The sequence below is a fragment of the Anopheles aquasalis genome, chromosome 2 (genome assembly GCF_943734665.1).
Source record: "Anopheles aquasalis chromosome 2, idAnoAquaMG_Q_19, whole genome shotgun sequence".
NCBI classification, from domain to species: Eukaryota; Metazoa; Arthropoda; class Insecta; order Diptera; family Culicidae; genus Anopheles; species Anopheles aquasalis.
This window is the reverse complement of record NC_064877.1, coordinates 9618705-9637010: the sequence shown is the minus strand read 5'-3', so window position 1 is coordinate 9637010 and position 18306 is coordinate 9618705. Positions and strand designations below refer to the sequence as shown.

The 18306-nt window shown below is 48.0% G+C and overlaps 1 protein-coding gene across 1 annotated transcript in view; it reads right to left on the bottom strand.

The window, feature by feature from the left end:
• The window catches only part of LOC126568999 (FMRFamide receptor-like), a 56379-nt gene extending 39140 nt beyond the window's left edge, over positions 1 to 17239 (bottom strand). Inside the window, exon 1 of the mRNA XM_050225767.1 lies at positions 17075 to 17239. The gene's annotated coding sequence lies outside the window, so the exon portion shown is untranslated. The remainder of the gene's footprint in view (positions 1 to 17074) is intronic.
• Positions 17240 to 18306: the final 1067 nt, after the last annotated feature.

Here is an 18306-nt window from a genome sequence, read left to right as displayed (position 1 = left end):
TAATAATAGCAGCAAGCAAACCTCGCCTGATCCGGAAATGGCCGACCGGTGAGGGCGACAAAATTTTTCATCTTCACACATGAATTATTTGTTCATTTTTCATTCCATCGCAGTGAGCTGTTGTGTTCCTGCAAGCTCCTGCCCGTGCCTGTTGGGGTGTTTTGTTGTGTGTTGAGAAATGATCCTGAAGTCAAACGGGTACTACCGTGGGGGTTTTCAACCGGATAGGCACTTTCTTTTGCCCACCAACCTGCTATTTCTTTGTGTGTTTTCTTGCATTTTCTTCGAATGAAATTGGATGGCGCCGGTTCCCTGAGTGAGGTCTCTGTGGAAGAGCTCAAAACGGATCGCCTATCTCGCTTCCAAACAACTCCGATTCGTAACGATTTATCATGCCAAAAAGTGTAATTGAATCTCGATGAAATGCGATGGCATTGAGAGGTGTGTAAAGGGGGGAGGTCGCGAATGATTGCCACTCTAAACCACGAAAATGTTTATTTTATGGAGCTCTAAACACCTCCCCCCTCCGGTGGGGTATCCGATTACATCCGATAAATTGGACCGCGTGTGAACGCTCGATTCGATCCACTTTGCCGCAGTTTACATTTCGTGAGCATCATTATCGAGATAGTTGGTTGGTTGGTTGGTTGGTTGGTTGGTTGGTTGGTTGGTTGCTATCTGTTGATAACCAATGGTCCTCTGCTAGGTTGCTCCTAATTTCGCTCCCGAAAATTCGCTCTCCAAGGTCTGTGGGTCACATTGGACGGAGTTTTTGTCGAACGCACTGGTTCTCCGGTCACGTGCCAATGCTGACAATCGCCCGGTGTGCGACACCGGGCACGATTTCTGTCCGGAACGTCGCCAGGGAGCGGCACCCGCATCCTACAAGCCGGGAGACGCAATTCAGCAAACGGACCAACCGACCAAAAACCTCTTCGTTAAGCAGCGACCCCGGTGGTCCCGTCGGACCAGGGGCGAAGAGATCAGGTCAGCGCATTTTCGAGACGATTGCGAAAAAGGGAAAAATGTGCGAAAAATACGAAAGGAAAACGGAACAACCTCCTCTTGAACTCGATTTTTGTCGAGGAATTTGTGCTCCTGGCCCTCGGTCCTCGAAGACTCACCTTTAACTTTGCGCAGTGTTCGTCCAGGGGAGGCGCTGTTCGCAAGATTTTATTGGGGTTTCGACGTTCGAAGAGCGACGCACTTTGGGGAACCCTCACTGGAACCGAGGACGACTCCCACGACGGATGTCACCGTAAATGGCACTGTTTGGCAATTTATGCGAAAGTTCTGCGAGGGAAATCTTCGGAAAAGCAATGCTCCCCGGCTGCTGCTGCTGCTGCTGCTGCGGCTGATGGTGTCTGCAGGTGACGTGTGTGAGGGATACATCACTCGCGATGCTATTTCGCATTCACTATCAGGTGGCAGAACGGTGCGCGAACGGAGCTATGAAGCATCCGCTTCCAAGAGCGATTTGGCAGAGAGAGAGAGAGATCTGCTCTCACCGACACCACAGCGAGTAAACTTAAATTCAATATTTACCGAGGTGGAATTTAATTCTATGCAGCTTCAGCTTCAGTTTGGTTGCAGGTTGCTGGATGGAATCCAGACGTGTGTGGCGCTGGATAAAGTTTGTTTGCTGAAGTGCCACCACTGTCAGGTGCAATGCTAATGGTCGAAACACATTTTCTCGGAGTTTGAATAATCAATTTCCGACTCCCCGTTGACTGCGAACTATCATTGGCAGACGAAGTTGTAAGATTTAATTGCTTGTTTGCGTGCTACAAATGCTTATGCTGTTAGTGGACTTAGCTTAGACTTAGATCACATCACAAGGATAATAATCTCGTAGTTTCCTCAACTAAACGAATTATAAATTTAGCAGATAAATGAGTTCATTAAAATCATTACGATGTTTTGAATTTATTTGTCCAAACGTTGGAACCCGGGAGCTGACGTTCCGGGACGATTAAACGCGTTCTTCAACGCAAGGTACGCCCCGAAAATGCAAAAGGTGGCGTCGCACATCAAAAGACCTCCCACCGGGCAGCACTGAATGCCATTGAAAATGATACATCATCATCATCATCATCAACAACAACAGCACACAACACTCAAGCATCCCCTACCGAGGGGGGATGCAGCATGAAGCACACGCAAGCAGCTCGCACTCAGCGTCAACAGTCGGTCGGTGGCCAACGCTATTTTTGTAACATATTACATTCTTCCAACCGCCTCAAACACAAACACATTCAGTCCACTCCGAAATGATCAGGACAAAAAGTCAATGAAGAGACATGCCAACGAACCAAACCGTGTGTGCGCGATCGACGGTCATCTGGTTCCACTAAGCCCGGAGAGAGAGAGGCGAGCGTCCTGTGAGCTCGACTGGCGATGCCGTAAATATGGCTGTCACCGAACTGACCACCTGAATCACCCCAGCTCCCTTTCTCCCGCTCCCCACTGGATCGTTGATCACGATGCCGTAAGTGTGGATGGATGAACCCGTGACGAAAATGTCACTGTCACCGGTACGACGGCTACACCGACGGTGTTGGTGAATCGGTGCCATGGCCGTGTCCATCGGTGACACACCAGCACCAGCACACAATTGAGAACCGACGCTTGATGGCCATTCTCCGTTTTGCCTCAATTATCGTCTTCGATCCGACGGAACGGCTCAAGATCGGATCAAGCAAACATAACTCGAATCATAGGAGGCAAGGTCACGTCCGGTGGTTGCTTTTGTTTTTTCGCGAAAGGATCTGGCCCCCGGGCCGGCTGTCCGGAGACGGATCGCGAATGCATTTTCGATCGGTGTTAATGAGGAATGATTATGTAAACAAACAAACAGAGCTATTTCCATTCATCATGCTCGGCGTGGTGCCCGCGCTTCTTCTTGCCAACGTCACAGGCGTGGAAAACGCAGGAGAAGAAACGCGAGAAACGTTAAATACAATCGTATTCGTTTTTTTTTTCGCACAGCTCCTGCTGTTTGGATGAAATCGCTCGGCAAGTGTGTGATGATCGGGGCCACATCGTTTTCCGCGCTCGACGCTTACCCATCGTGTTTGATCGCGCAAGGAGCGAGAGCATAAAAATACATGATTATGACCAGTTTACTTATTCATTTCCCGCTCGTTCCCACACACCACCACCCCCGTGAACGAAGTGGTTGAGTTGGTTGGCGTGAACGACGTTTACACAGTGCGCCCGTCACGTACCAAGCAGTCAGCCAGGACATTGGAACAAATGGAACGATGTTTTCATCGAATTCGCACTCCCTGCCACTTCTCCCGTCACACATCTCCATCAACGTCACGAAAAACCGAGGGAACGTCGTTTGATTGAGTCACTCGGTGAGGTTTGGCTACCGTCGCCACCTCTCCCAGGCCAGATTTGACGTGACGTAGTTGGGTTGGTGGTTTGGATTATAATTTGCGCATAAAAAACGCACATCAAACAGCTGACAGAGACATATAGGCGACAAGGAACCGCGTGAGCCCGTGTGTTGACAGGCGTGGTGGCACGGTTCCTGGGTGACGTACGGAAGTGTCACCGTCGGAGCCACTTTACCTTAACTTAATGCTTTCCAATCAAGCTGCTACCGAGTTTTATTGGTTCCTGCTCGCTCGCTTCAGCGCTGAATCATTGCCTTCTGTTGGCGGACTTGTTTTGATGGATTACAAGACTAGTTTGACAACTCCGATAACGATGCACATCCGATGATCCGTGTTTTGCGCGACACGCGCGTTGAGGGATGATAAAACACGATCCATGCTGTCAGCAGTTTAAGGGCGATTTATGTATTTTGTTTTTTTGGAAATACGCTTAAAAATCAGATTAAGTGCTTTTCGAAACTTTGAATCGGTCTGCCCATAAGCAACATAAACAAAAAGCATAATCGGAATTTAAAAAAAAAAATTCGTTTTTAATATAACTTGTTTTTTACATATCAAAATCATAACGATTTTACATCAGATCATCAATCACGCCTTCCTGAACTGGTTGCCATAGCTACAGCTTTTAGCATACTTTCCTCAACTTGCAACCAACATATCTTGAAAAGGTGTAATTTAATAACAGTTGAATTTAATATGAACGAATTTTGATCCAAAATAATGGAAGCTACCTCAGAAGGGGCCAATGGACGAGAATAAATTGGTGGAATGAGATGGAATTTGTTCGTTAAAACCGCAACAGCTTACCGCTTGATTTATCGGCATTCCTCGAACAACTTGGCGGAATTCATCTCAAATCATTTTGGTTGTTTGCTTTGTCTGAGGAGCTATTTTCGCACGCGCCCATCCTCCCGCTTCACTCCTTCGTTCGAGGAGATGCAAACAGTGCTCTCGAGACAGAGCCGTTCGCGGAACAAAAACGCGGTGAGTAAAATAGTTTTTCCAAGGATTCTTTCCTTCACTTTAGCCTTCAAGGCATGAGCACAAAATGAGCGATCAAATTGATGGTTCATTACTCGAAAGTGAGCATCATTTTGTTGTGTGGAGAGCGTTCTCGTTCCGGACTCCAGGCCCACCACTACCGAGAGTGATGCTCTATGACGATGGAAACACAGCAGCAATAACGCCATTCGAGACTGCTTGAAACGAGTGCCTGGGGAAACTCCAAGCTCACGAGATGTATGAGCTGCCGGATTTTTTGAAAAGCTGGATGCTCTTGATCCCGGTTAGCCTTTACGTTTGGTGCTCTGTAGAGCGTTTGGTGCCCCGATAATGGCGAACGTGATAAAGCTTCCTCCCTTACCGGTCATCAATAAAGTGTCCTGGCTGTGGCCTGTTGCATGTTCACCCGTGGTCACCCCCATCTCACCGAGTGATGCAATTCGTTCCATATTTCATGATGGAATTTGCAGTTGCGCTACACCATCGCTTAGGTGTCAGGACGCCATAGCGACGAGGAGGAAGAGGAGTAGAACGAGTCCATTATCGTCCACCAGTGCATCCAACACGGCAATCAGTTTATCCTTCTCCAGTTGTGTGACCGGCCGGCTAACACAAGGCAGGACGTCCCCTTGGTAGACAAATCGCTTAACTGTAACGAGTAGCGACACTTCATAGAGTGCTGCCCCGGTGCAAGTGCATTATTTGTCGTGTCGCACAGTGTTTGCACAGTGGCTGGATGCACGGTGTCTATTAAGGAAGCCATTGGCCAATTGAATAGTAGTCAATCGAGCAATTGGTTCGTGCGTGATCGAGGCTTTGCTCCTCGTCATGAAAGGAATAATATGGATTTTGGGTGTGCTTCAAATACCTTCGAACACAATCTGTTGCTACTACTTGTAGGATCTTAAATACACCAAGGCGGATTACGGAACGATGACTCTACGCATCTCATCTTAGCTCATCCCGTGCTGTTGCTCCACTTCGTCCTTTGTATCGTGTTCCTTAATCTAAATAAAATACGATGATCGATGATGTGCCTTGGTCGTGCACCGCCTACATGTGCGGTCACGTCCCGCCCACAAGGCACAGGAAGTCCCTTGGCCCTCGAAACACGTGTCATCGGTTCAGTTCGCTCGACTGATGCGGCGGCTGAGCGAGCACAGAGGTCTGGCAGTCCCCCATCTCCGTTGGTCGTAGGTCGTACCAACGTACCGGTTTCTTGTTAACAACCGACTTGCCGGCAACCAGCCGTCGCTACCACAATAGAATGTCGATAATGTTCGATTACATCGATAGTTCACCACCTCACACCAGAGTGGAGGCTGGTGTGGTGCTTCTGCTGTAAAGGATGAAGAGTTTTCCCCCCGCACTGGAAAGATTTATGGCCTCGGCTCTACTGACCACCGTTGGAACGGGTTGGGTTTGGAGCAGGGCCAAGAGTGTCATGCACTGGAGTACAACGTCCTGAACTGAAGGACAAGGGGTGCAAGGAAGGAACGTCCACTTTATAATTGAAAAGCCAGTGCAAAAGCAACAATTCAATGTTGATACCGATAAGGCAACAGAAGCAGCAGAAAGAGCTTCTTATCAGCTTGAAAGCATTGGAGCTTTAAAAGCAGAGAATGGAAGTAAGAAAACGGTCAGCGCACCATTAACTGCATAGGGTCTTGCGTTGCACTGGATTGTGTGCTGACCTGGTATCGATTCCGGTGGTGTGTGGTTGAGTTCGTGGAAAACGTTGAAAAGGCTTCTTGCTCTAGCCTCTCACTCCGGGATCATTTTTCATAGTACTGCACTAGCATTATCCTGTCAGCTTAACATAATCAATCGTAGGATTATACCATGCCTTCCAATATCATCATTACTTTTCGATCCCCCTGCGGTGGTGGTGGTGAAACCCCGGACCATGATGTTACCTCCAGAGTGGCTGCAGGAAAGGATTGCTTACTTTCGTAATTCGGATTTGCCGAGTGTGTTCAGCAGGTGTGTTCTCAGCTTTGTAACCATTACGCAATGATGAAGTCCATTTGTTTAACTCTTTACGACCTCGATGTAATGCGGATTACATGCTGGTAGTTCATCTCGTTTGCTGTAATCTCGTTTGTACACGGCAGGTGGCCAATAGTTGACCCACAGAATCGTCTGCAGTGCTGCAATTTATGGTCCGGATGCGTTGGAAGGAGAAAGAGAGTCTATTCAAATATTGCCCTTTCCACTCCACACGGCTCCAAGGTCTACGGAGCAAAGGATCACTAGATGAAGTTCTAAGTAAATGTCAACTGGATGGCTGCCCATGGACTCCTAGGATGGCTTTCAGTTTCAAGTGGCCACTAGCTCTAGTGTACTGGCCATCTCTGTCCAAAACTTTCCCCAACAACGACATAAATTCGTTTTTAGATTAATTAATTCGATTCAACAAACTTTCCGGTTTGAGAATTGGCTACAAACGGAAGTATTTCAACGGATAATCTAATGAAGAGCACCTTCTAAAGGCTTCCAGTAGTTTTTATCTTTCATTTCTCTTCCCAGAACATAATGCTGAAAGCATGATGAATTGCTAATTGGCTCCGGTATTACAGAAGAATCATGGAGTTTCTCAGTCACTGTCTCCACATTATCACATCGAGATCACCGGAGAATGATAAGGAGGAAAGGGATCCGGTACTAATCCGGTTGTCGTCTTGGCCTTGAAGGGCAGGGACTGCATATGTTCCACGTGTGTTCTTGTTGCTCCTGACCATAATGATCCCACTGGAACGATGTAAAAACAGACCCGATAAAACCATCCGATTGGACAGCAGTTGGCGGTAGCTCACCAACCAAAACACCCTTGGCCACGGGTTACACCAGATCACCGGCACGTGCCGATGATGAGGGTACAGACACATGGGAAGAGTGCCGGACGGACACTACCTGATGGAAACCATATCTGTAGTTCGCTTTTCCGTAGTTACTACACCCCCAACAACCGAGTGTAGCACACGAATCGACTTGGATTCCTCGTGCGTTCTTCATGGCCACCTCTTGCCCTACACGGCAGATCATCGGATGACCTTTCCATGTCAGGTTGCGTGTAATTGATGGCAATGATATGTGCTAAAGACTCAACGGTGGTTGAATGACGTTAAGCCACCTACCTACCAACTGCTTCGAGCGAGTGTGTGCCGTAATTGATGACGGATGACGCATGATGTAATGATTGGAATGATCAATCTTAAGCGAGAGAGAGAGAGAGAGAGAGAGAGAGATAGGTATTTGTGGAGCGTTTCTCCTACGCTGAGGTAAAACAGATGAGCATCGTCACTTTCGTACGGATAGCGGATTGCCGTCAATGGAATTGCTTCCACGTTCGCTACAGCTATTCCGCTAAACCTCATTCTTATCCATTCGGAGAAGTTCGCGGTCAAGAAACCGTACGTAAAACTCCCAGTAATGATGTGTGTCATCAGAGTGTTTTATGAGGAGCGCAGAACGTTCCGGTCGGTACCGGATACCGGAACGTGCGTGCCATGCAACCATTTATGCTTCGCGAACGTGGAAAGTAGATCGCATAATCCACGATTATATCACGAAACGACTATCGAGAGAGCGAGTGAGCTCCTCCTAACTGTATCGGGTTCCATGTAGCTGCCACTTTGCTGGTTAGCGCCCCGCGGTGGGTTATAAATCCATACGTAAACCATAAACCCATCACTGCCGCACATATTTTTAGTTGCTCGGTGGTGGATAAGGCGGTGGGGAAAAAGGGCGTCAAGTGTAGCCCAACTCATTTTACATTCATCGTTAGTCGTCTGTCGATCAATCTTGTGACTAGAGGCAGACACACTAACACGTTCAGGAACTCATGTTACGACCGCAGTGAGTCCTTGTCCTTGTTATGACGCGCTGGGGGATGCACTTGTACAAATTTGCATTCCCAATGCAAATCAATTACTAACCGATTCGTTCTTGTTCATGGGAGAAGGATCGATATCGGGTGCAGTGGAGTGTAGATGCTGGGTAGTTTCCCTTTAACCTTGTATGAATGTCGAACATGAAACGAGTTTCAACGAAGAAACCAGTATATTGTGAGCAGATTATTCCACGTGTCTCTGATTCATGTTGATTTATTAATTTTAACTTTATTCTAAAGGCCTTTCCAATGGCTTGTTGGTACTATTTTCCATGTTTTAAATCGATTTTATTGCATGTTGTTATTCTGATTTCCTTTTCGTTACCTTCTGTTTTGCCGTCTTTCACATACTTAAATTTCATACAGGATATACTTCATTGGAAAACATGAATGCTTCTGTGCTTGTTCTGTATTTTCACATAAATCTGCCCATTTCTTTATTCGTTTTTACAAACCGTCTCCGCTCCACTAACACAGGACGCGCGTCATGAAATGTGTAACAATGAAATGGGAGCTGAAGGGGGCAGATACCGGGGTTCGGTACGAATGGCCCTGCCAATAAATTCCGCCACGAGCGTACCCTAATCCTGTTTGCCATAAAATGGAAAAGTGGGGTTCCTAAATTCTTCGCACCGGTTCCACGCAGAGCCGGTAACCTGTCTGCCTACCTGTCTCAACAAATTGGTCCGGAAAACAAATTTTCCCCAAGTCAACCTCACCGTGGAGTGAGTGTTAAAAACAAATAGGTTGGCTTTCTATCTCTACACGCACCTGACCCCAAAGCTAAAAGGCCGCCAGCGTCAGGTTTTTCGTTAGGACTTTTTCCTGGGGTTTTTCGGTGCAGGTGCAGAACCCTTCAAAACGGGATAGGAAAAGTGCGAAACACGAAAACAGTGGCGCTTCCCCGTCAACCCACAACTACAACGGGAATTCGAAAGTCATTTTCTTCCATCGCTACAGCTCACCGGAAACGCCGAACCGCTGGCGAGCCGTAAATAATATCCACGCTCTGGCCCATGCTGATACCTGGCGTCCGTGGCGCAACTTACGGAGGAACCGCAAGGGGTCTACGGTATGCTTCCTGTCCAGGGCAGTCCGGGTGATTTGATCCCGTGGCACACCGGAACGCCAACGATAGAACCCACTGAAATGATGGGTCCTAAATTCGCGGAAGATTCGCCATCCCTTTGGCAGACGGGAGAGCCGTCTGGGCGTGAATTGAGCGCCATTCCCGCCAGCCAGCCAGCCAGCCAGCCGGCCAACCACCGGGCCTCTCAACTGATTTACTAGCCTTTAAAAGCGAACGCGAACGGAGAGCCGCTCGGTGGTGGCCGGAATGCCGCTTTTCGTGTGCTGCTCGATGGAGTGAGTTGGTAGTGCGGTGCGATGCGGTTCCGCTGGCGGTCATGCTGGCGGTTGTCTGGAGCTTTTCGCACATACTGGTTACCACGTTACACCACCGTCGTCAGAGTCGTTGTTCCACTCAGAAAGCAGACATCCTGCAAACACCAACGGGGGCGGCAACGGCGGCCGCGGCTTTCCGGTGAAATGTCTGTGTAAACGGAAGTGGAAGACGTGGTACGAGCTTACCAGAGCTAAAGAGGCAGAGTGAGAGTACCTTCTGCCTCCTGCTGCGATGCCCTAAGGGAAGGGCAACGGTTCGGGCAGGGAACTGAGATGCCACAAAATTAACGATCCATGACGGTGGTAAACGAACACGAAAGGCGCTGGCTGGAACCATAAAACCGTATCGTATCCCTCGGCTGCCCGCCTATCCCGCAACCAAACAACGCAGCCTCCGGGACCGTGGTCTGCTGCGTGGTCCAGTTTCAGTTACAATGTCCATTTTTGGACGAGGATTTTTTGTTTTGTTTGTTTGGTTTGGTTTAGGCCAGTGCTTTCGGTGCTAACGGATTCGGAGCCCCTCGTCAGCTGCCAGTGCCAGCAAGTGTCAGCCAGTGGTTCGACAAACACTCCTCTTCTCGAGAGGATGTTTTCGAACGGGAAAGCGATGAGTTTTATTTACATCGCAACGAGTGCTTGCGAAGTCTTTGAAGCGAAGCTGGGCTGGGTCGTTCACACCGTGGTTACGAAGGCTATAAAGCATCGGGAGTAAAAATAGGGAAAGACTCAGCTATTTCCCATTGTAGCGTGGTCGTTAATCCAACCGCCGAAGCTGTAACTTTCCAATTTTCCAGACAAATAAGACGATACAGATAGTGCTCCATAAAATCATCGTTCATCAGATCGACAATTACGTTCCGTTGAGCTGCTGGAACACTTTGAAAACGATTCTTCACTAATATGAGCACAAGTAGGCCCCGATTAACTCCACTCTGCTCGGGCAGCTGTCATTCTTCCCAAAGCAAGCTCTGCACTGCCTGCTGCGATCGGAAATGTATCATCAGCATTAACGGCCACCCCCCAAAATTCATTTGCCGCGATTTATGTAAAGCTCGACCGAAGTTCGTGACATTTTATGATCCTCCATTTTATGGCTCACCCACCCCTTTTCCAGCCCCTAATCTTCCCACCCTCCTTTCTTCGAAATCCCGAAAAGTCCTTATCAGACGCGCAGTTTCTTTTTTTTTTTGCGCTGCTATAAATACGACTTCGGTTCACGAATACGAAACAAGCCACTTGGCCACTTGCACCTAAACACGTCCTCCTCAACATCTGACCTCCTTTCTTCTGGGGGTGGATGAGCGAGCGATAGCGAAGGGCGAAAACTTTTGGCACAAAAACCACCCCATTGAACCTCTAACTTGCGCCACGCTCCCAGTTCGGGGGTCTATGCCAGGGCAGAGATTGTGCATAATGTGGCACAGATTATGCTGAGCATGTCTGTTTTCGGTCTCGCCTTAAAACCCCGTTCGACAACGGGGGTGAAAATTGATTTACAAACCAGTGTCACTGGATCCGATTCGGAGTGGGTTCTCGACGAAAAGCGTGGCTTAATTCCTCCGGGATCAAATCTAGCTCCGGGGTACCGACAGTCACCCCAGGGCCAGACGATTAAGTAAAAGTGAGGATTGGGCTCTCCTGGGAAACTTTTCAATCATGCAACGGCATCAGCAAAACTAGTTCCCCGGGAGGACTCTCGATGGTCTCGCGCAGGTTTCAGTTCTAGGGCTCGACACCAAATCACTTCTGGGAACTGGCGTGACTGGCGTGACCATCATTACCATAGCCTCTAATTGAAACTTTCCCAAACACCCAACCATTGAGTAGCGAGGAGAGCGTTTTTGGGGACGGCAGACCATCGTCCAGAAGTTGAATAAATTTCCCTCTCATTAACTTGAGTCGATTTAGCGTTCTGAGGTAGTTCTGATGTGAAGTCCTTTACTGTGTCTCTCAGAACGGCTTCAAACACTTCACGAACTGATGCTAAACACTCATCAACGAGATAATCAATAATGTCCTTACACCGAACGAATCCGTCCGTCTACGACTAATGACTAATGAGCAGTGGTTGTGCGTTGTCGGTGAAGTGTACTGCTGCTACTTCATTCATATTCTAACAATTTGCCAGAGGTCAACATTTACGTTCATCGATAACACACATACACACATGGCAGATCTATCCACCGGAAGTGGAGAGATGAAGCCAACTAGCGCACCTCAACGACTCCCTGACAGCCCTGACGAGTCGCTCGCTTCCACCTAATCTGTCTACCACTGACCACCGACCGAATTCACTGACCGAAGTGCTTTCCGGTGTCGCTTTCCTCGTCTGACGACGTTTTCCGGATGATTAAACTGATGGCATTAGAATCGACGCGAGTGACTGGACGAGGCGGACCACCGGGGATTTAGTTGGAAGACTTTCCACCAAAGAAACCATCAAAGTAGCTTCACCGCAGACGCTGCGTAGCGTTGTTGTTGATGTCGTTTCTAATTAGGATACTTCATCCTCCCACACGTACTTGCCAATTGCCTTCAATGCTGAGTAGCAAGAAGGTACGAGAACGGTTCCAGGATTCCCAGGATCCCCATCCTGAGATAGGTCTGGGACAAAGTGACTGGCTTCTCGCCAACGCTCGGGCCAATCAACAAGAGAACTGAAAAAGCAAACGGTCCATATCAATACGGTCCAAAATAAAAACGGTCCAAAATAAAAACGGTCCAGCACAATCGAGACGCTTAATGCCGGGCAGCGACGGTGTCTGAAACGCACAAAAAGGAACAGAATCATCGTCGCCGGCCAATCGTCAGGGAACCATTTTTCATCCAAACCATCAGACGCGTGACAGCCAGCAGTTTCCGGTTGTGCGCTGGAATGAGCTTGTGGTTCCTTTTCACGCAATTTCCCTGTTTTGCATCATATTTTATAGAAATCCGTCGCCCTTCCCCCTGACTCTACCACTCACGAATCGGCTGTCGACAGTCGCCCTCGTAGTCCTTCCTTCCGGTCGTCCATCTTCTCAATCGTTCACGGTTCATCAAACTCGAAACCGGATTAGGGGCAATTAGGGGTGCTTCCTTCCGACGGGTTCTCACAGTGATTTGAAAGCACTGTCCCGCCCAACCAGCCCAATAAAGGCAGCAACAAACCGATCGAAAACAGCACCAACAAGCACGTGGCCTATGATGGCCGATATGATGATGCTTCGACGATTGAAGCACTCCGGATCCGGTCGGTTGGAAATCATGCGGACAAATGCTTCACATCAAGGATGTTTCACGTGCGATTCGATGAGTTTTGCTCGTTAATCGGTTCCTCGTTAAACACAGCTAATTGGTGCTGTACACGTTGAGTAGAGGTAAACGATAATTTCCGAGCAATTACGGACTGCACGGTAACCACCGTATAAAACCACATGACCGGCCGACCCCGAAAACATGAGAATCAAGTGGCGAGTGGAGTAGTACACGCCGCAGCAGCAGCAGCACCACAAGAGTACTTGGTGGAAATGGTTTTGCATTACTGTGGCTTTCACTATGGGCTTCAGCGTGGAACAGAACGTGGTTAAAAAAGGTATCAAGAAATGAAGTCTGAAGTCGTCAACACTCTGTAATGCTGTTCTTTCGACCTTCGCTCTCAACAAGAGAGTGAAGAAAACAGCATATACTTTAAGTTTAAGGGGAACTTACATTTATTCGGACGTAAAAAACACTCATTTATGTGTTTTTTGTGTTGAATCTATCATTGAACCTGAAGAAGCGGACTTAATGTTTCTGTTTTCGAATGTCTCATTAAAGTAGAGCTTTTTAAGCAAGTTAAGTGTATATTAAGATAAATTTGGTTGAAAATATATTTGAAAAAAAAAATGCAGGTATGGCATCAATCACGGCCAAAATGCACGTTTTGTGGCGTCATATTCGATTATCTGAGATTTAAAAATCAATATTCTTTCGTTAGTTCATCCGAAAATCTTTTTCGCAAAACTAAAAATTATAAAATGAACTACATTATTCTTCGAATAGTTGCCATAAGCTTTTTCTAGCCTACATTTAATGCGCGCTATTTGAACGAATGCAAAACAGAAGAGCAACTTAGCCCTTCATCAACATAAAGCAATCACTGTTCTCTCCTTCGTTGTTTGTCGTTTATCCTCTTATTCTAATTAGAGCAAAGCTTTCTTTGCATGCCCTATAGAGGAATTCTTTTGAATGTAATGTGTTATTGTAATTATTATTGAGCCAGTCATCGTGGTGCAACTGTGCCATGAATATAACTCACGCCATGGTGTCGGATGGAAGGGATTCGCGCCGGTTATTGTATCCTGCGCACGATCTGGACGATTTATGCCCTAAGGCGGTCCCTGTGTCCCGTCCTGCATCATCCATTTGACCTCCTAGCACCAGGATCTCGGATCGAAGGGACCACAAACATGGTACGGTGGCGTAGGTTAACCAGGTCACTACAGCGGAAAATTAATTACAACTTACATGTGTACGGGGCTGACCGACAAGCCACGCATTGGAGGTACAGCTGTTTCTACTACTTTTCTGCGTCGAAGGCAGGATATGTCCTGGAAATGTTCCTGCGTACGGGTGCATCCGTAGCAACTGTCCACCGCTCATCGTGTGGCGCATAATTTGCGGTACAAGTTACTGTGTCCCTGTCGTATATGTGTATGTGTGTGATGTAACTAATTTTCCGGTTCCACGAACTCACTTCCTGAGCGCTGAACGAGGACGGCGGAAGGTCGATGGTGAGAACGGGGTGTTGCAAATGATTTGTTTGCATGCAGTTGCTGCAATGTCGGTCCGTCGGACGCCATCGTTTCACTCGCATGATTGCTCGGAGCACGAAGCGGAAGCAAGGAACAATTGAGAAGGCTTTTAGCGTTCCGACTGATCAAGCCATCCACGATGCCACGGAGCTAATCTATGATCAGCTAGAGAACCACAAACGTCACCACGAACTGCTGCTGGTCCAGTTCGGTCAGCAGGGAAATCCCCAGGGACTATGGTCGACTTCGCAACAATAAATCGGAAAAGTTGGCCCACCACCGACAACAACCAACTCATCACTCGCGCGAAATCGCAGAAAGTACGAGCTGGAGTTCGTTCGTTCTGCTGCTGGCGCTGACAAACTTTTGCCGGTCATTATTGACACGAATCCCCCACGATTCCCCCACGTGCCCTCCCCCTTCTCCATCAAGTGGACAGACTTTTCGGTTGATTTTTTGATGATTTGACGCTAACTTTACGCAGTCCGCGAACTCGAGCTGGCATGGTTTGCGCACTTGTGGTTTCACTTTTCACCACGATCACCACCCGAGAGCTCGTCGGAAAAGGGGATCTTCCTTCGACTGTTACCTCGAAGTTAGGATAAGCTTCATGAAGGCGAGGATGGTGGTGGCACAAACTTTGCCGCCTCGTGCTGGCCGTTGATCGAATAAGGATTCCGCGAGCCAAACCACGAAGGTCAGCCTCAGTCAGGATGAGGCGCTGCGTTCGAAGATTTTTTGGGGGAAAAACGTTGCCGCCGGAACGTGATAAACGTTTCATAGTTTTTTTTCTCCTCCCGCTCGCTCGCTACGCTTTTGTTCCGTCGCAATCGAACGCAATTTGTTAACTTTTAATGAGGTTTGAGTGTGAACGTCGAAGAGAACGTCAAAGCCAGCAGAGCAGAGCCAGCAGCGTTGGTAGAGGTTGTGCTGCGACGGAAGGAAAAACGGCGTCAAGTTTTAATTAGATACACGCCTGGCCCGGTCGACGGTGAATCAGGCACCGGCAACGGTGGCGATGGCGGTGGCAATAAGCCCGTTTGATATGTTAATGTATCGCTGTTTTGATGACTGTGCGCTCTCGTGCGCGTGTGTCTCTGGTGGAGCGAGAGTGTTGACGATTGAGGTTTCGATTGGAAAAAACCGACGGAAAGGAGTTAAAGAAAACGGAAAAAACTAGAGAGAGCCACCCCTCATTCGTAGAGATGGATGGCACGTTCGGTCGCCGGTTCAAGGCGCTTTCCGATCGTCATGACATTGTCACAACAAACAACACAACAACCACTACCAGCACCGACCGACGGTCGGTATGGCAAGTGTCATCGTTGAATCGTATCCGCTTTACCCCTTTTCCGCCATGCCATGCCACTATCATCAAAATGCCTTTGAGTCAACATAGAACGAACGAACGGAACGGAACGGATTCAACCCCGACACCCCAACAACACACTTCTTTTGGCAGTTGATTAGCAACCAACCCAGCCAGGTCCGCCCATGCATCCTGTGCTAGACCATTTGGCGTTTCACGCGAATCGCGACCGTCGCTAAAAATAGTTTAATCGGGAATCGAGAGCGCACACCGTGTACCCGTTAGACACGCTGAAGAGCGCAGAATGAACGGGAAAAGTGACAAAATTAACGCTCGAAAACGTGAGCCACCTGGCGCCTCCATGTGAACCTCCCGTGATGTCCTGCGCAAACATTGTTGAAGCTAATGTGCCTCGTGCGAAGCAGAAAAAGCAGCAATCGGAGGCGGGGATATTGACAAACAGCTTAATGCATTTCAAACCGTAACCGTGGACGATGCGGCCTTATCGAAGGTAATGGTCGTGGATGATGTTTTATGATGCGATTCAAATTATCCCTTAATGCACTGCCCCTGAATGGATGAAGAAAAAATAGGGACTTTTTTGCCAAAAAACAAGCAATAAACCGTCGAAGAAGCAGCAGTAAATTGAGTATTATCGTAAACGTTAACAATCGGTGGATGGTGAAGTTTTTGCGCTGCTGCTGCTGGTGATGCGGTTGTTACCATAAACCCCGTGACCAAGCATCGAAGATCGTCAAAAGTAACTCTGGTTGCTGGCGTTTCCTGCGATAGCACAGAGCACACAGAGAACCCATCTCGCCGTTAGATAAGAATTTATATAAACCCTCTTCCTTCTTCATTAAGTACGGAGAGGTGCGCGAAGGATGCTACACAGAAGAAAGCAGACAAGAACAGATTTAAAAGAAAGGGAAAAGAGATGGAAAAAACGATCTGTTTTGGAAAAGGGACTTAATGGTGGAGGTCCGGTTTACATTATCTCGAGTAAATGTTTTTTTTCCTGCTTCCACAAGAAAACAGATCTTCATTAAAATCCCTATCGTGCTTCTCCCTTGGAATGGGCAAAAATATTTTCAATAGTTTTGAGCGATAATTATCTCTTTCTTAGGGGTTCGCTTAAGAAACTCTCTTTCAAGTAACAGCGCTGCTGGCATGATTTGAGAAATGTTTTTCTCACACTCATTAGCACACTAAAGTGCCGTTGGTACACCCTGTTGGACCTTTCTGGGCTACGGAGTGGAGCAGAAATGTGCTATCTGCTTCGCTTTACCTGAGTCTTAAGATGTTGAATCGCTCCGTGTTTCCATTTGCTTTGGGAATGGTGTGTTGCTTTATGCTGGAACAGGATCAGCTGTCGATTCTGCACCAAACTATTAGCCGAGTATAAAGGTCACACAATCTCACTGATCACCATTCGATGCTGCTTATTTCTCAACCATTTATCTCACAGACGATTAGATTTTCGATTTTCTCTGCAATTTTGCACCCAGCAGCACGACACTCTTTATGCACCGCGTGCCAATTTGGGAGACATCTTTCTTTAGCACGAGCTTCATTTAATGTAATTCACTGCAATTTGTTTGCAATATGCACTGACACAGAAACTGGCCACTATTCCTGGAGGTTCACCCAGGACACAACGACTGGCATTCATTTGCAATGCACCTTGCACCGTGCACGCCTGTACCAACCTGTAATCGATCACAAAAAGGCACAACATAACACACAGTATGTACATAAATTGCATTTGCATAATTGCGCTGCAAAAGGTATGCAGAGCAGCAGCAGTTGTCGGGATGCGGCTGTGAATGTGAATGCGGGCTACGGAATTATGCCGTCCCCATACTAGACCGCACACATTCCGCTGGAACCGGAAAATGGTCCCCATTCTCAAGGTACAGCAGCTGGCATTCTCTATGACAGAGTGGCAACAATGTTGGGTGGGAGATTTTCTTTTCACCCCTGGCATGCAGATTCCTATCGGTCCCTAACGACCGAATTCCCACCGGACGTCGGGAGCTCGACCTAATCGGCCACTTGTGTGCCGATCGAACCTCGGGCTCATTTGGTGTGTGGGCCTATTGGTGGAATCGTTACGCCATCGATGCTGCTACACGGGTACGGGTGTTCGATCCGATCCGACAATACGGTCAACATTGCGCGCAACCGGAAGGAAGGCAGCCAACTGGGTTCGCCCACGGTCCATCGGTGGCCGCTGTTCGCTGGACTTTTTTAATTAAAACTGTACAGAGGCCACGCTGTGATAGCCATCGGTACCCGAGTCACATTGTCAAGCGGGCGGACGATCGAGTTAAGTGAAATCTGTGCTGCACGATGGCCTTTCGTTGGAAAGGCTGGCAACGAGGCGATTTTATGAGCTCCGCCATTTCCAAGAAGCGTCTCTAGTGCCAGTTGCGATCGTGTTTCTTGCATAAAAATGGCCCAATTTTCACTTCGCGATTGCTCACCACTTATGCCCACTAAGTGCCATGTAGTTAGTGA